This window comes from Polyodon spathula, unplaced genomic scaffold (genome assembly GCF_017654505.1).
Source record: "Polyodon spathula isolate WHYD16114869_AA unplaced genomic scaffold, ASM1765450v1 scaffolds_2252, whole genome shotgun sequence".
NCBI lineage: Eukaryota > Metazoa > Chordata > Actinopteri > Acipenseriformes > Polyodontidae > Polyodon > Polyodon spathula.
The window spans coordinates 9758-11628 of NW_024473726.1; the positions used below are offsets into that span (position 1 = coordinate 9758).

The following is a 1871-nucleotide window of genomic DNA, read 5'->3' on the forward strand; positions in this document are numbered from 1 at the left end:
AGCAAGATGGGCCGAATGGCCTCCTCTCGTTTGTAAACTTTCTTATGTTCTTATGTTCTTATAATAAAAGTTACCTTGCAAGGGCTGCTCCCAAACTGCACCCATCTTAATTGCAATGCACACATCATGGCATTAGTCAGCAATCTATGGCGTCAGCATTTTCCATGTGTCGAACCACTTTGTGGCTTTGAGTAAATCACGCTTTGGTTTTGTACAAGGAGTGCATGGGCAAGCCAATAACAAGGAGGGACTTAACAAGGAGGGGCTTTTTTACAGCTAGCTCTGGAGCTACGACAGAAACATTTCGTTAAGACACAAGAAATCAGGCTGGCAAATGCCCCTCAACCTTCAGACAGGCTGTGCCCACTGGCACACGGAATAAAAGACAATGCCAAGTTGCTAAATGCAATAAAAGCAGGACTTTTGATGTCTGCGCCCATTGCGTAAAGGCAGTCTGTGGCAACTGCACTGGTAAAGTTTTTAAGCGTTTTTTCTGCCTAGATTGTACTTACAAAGCTGTAATAAAACTCTGAACATATAGGCAGAGCCGTGTCTCTCAAAGCGCTTTCACGTTGCGTAAGTTACGTGATACTTTTATAACTAGTTATTTATGTTTTATAATTGTATATGTGCATACTGCTTTCTACACCTGTTTACACGAAGGTTTATTGCCTAAAGTTTATTTTATTACAGTTACTCATGTTTATGATATGTGCTCTTTTTTAAAACAAATAAGAAAAAAACATTCATTTACGAGTAAATACAGTGTTTCTGCTCTGAATATGTTACGTACGACGTTCATGAATACAAATATTAAGTTGTAATTTCATTCAAGTAGTCGAGGGAAAAATGCAGGCAGGAAAGCCACGAGCCAGGTAGGAGTCGAACCTACAATCTTCTGATCCGTAGTCAGACGCGTTATCCATTGCGCCACTGGCCCTTGTGCTTATGAAATAGTGTTAACACTAACGCTGCCATAGCCGCTTTTTGAAGGGCTTTTGCAATTCAAATTTAAGTATCTCCGCGGATGTGAATATCTCGTGCATATCCGTTCTTACGTTTTAATTCATATTTTAATTAACTACACACACTGTGTTTCAGCTGCAGAATCGTAAAAATGAATAAGTTTTAAGCACATCCTCCTTCACCGGCAGACCCGAGTTTATGTGGCATATTGAAATCAATACAATATAGCCTAGAGTTTAGTCTGGGCTTTGTAATTAAATCAAAGTCATTGTGAAATAATATATTATAATCGTGTTGAGGGCTTGAAACACTGATGAAAGTCATTCTACACATTGTGTATTATTATTATGCAAACTACATTTCTCAGGAAGAACGACTGTGCCAGCCTGAGCGTGAAGCTGCAAAAAGAAGTACACACTCTAACCTCTCTGCAAAGATAAGTGTCCAACGGGACATGCTATACGAAAGCCGGAGACTGTTGCGTTTTACAACGCTACGAAGTACTTTGTGGATATACTGGATCAAACGGCACGGCTGTATTCTGTCAAAGGTGGTACTCGCAGGTGGCCTGTGGCTGTTTTTTATATTATTACAACCGTTTATTTTCTGTCTGTCCATTCATTAAATAAATGAGCGAAACCAATCGCTCCACCAAACCTCCATTATCTATAATGTAAATGACTTACTGGAAACAGTTAAGGTGACAGCATTGCAGGCTCTGCTTGTGATACAGTAGGAATAGCAGCAGTGTGATCCATTGCAGGCTCTGCTTGTGATACAGTAGGAATAGCAGCAGTGTGACCCATTGCAGGCTCTGCTTGTGATACAGTAGGAATAGCAGCAGTGTGATCCATTGCAGGCTCTGCTTGTGATACAGTAGGAATAGCAGCAGTGTGATCCATTGC

General features: G+C 40.6%; 1 non-coding gene across 1 annotated transcript; it reads right to left on the bottom strand.

Annotated features, from left to right (window-relative positions):
* Nucleotides 1-867: 867 nt before the first annotated feature.
* On the bottom strand, nt 868-940 carry trnar-acg. The gene has a single exon. It is a non-coding gene; the product is annotated as a tRNA-Arg (tRNA).
* Between the last annotated feature and the right edge of the window lie 931 nt (nt 941-1871).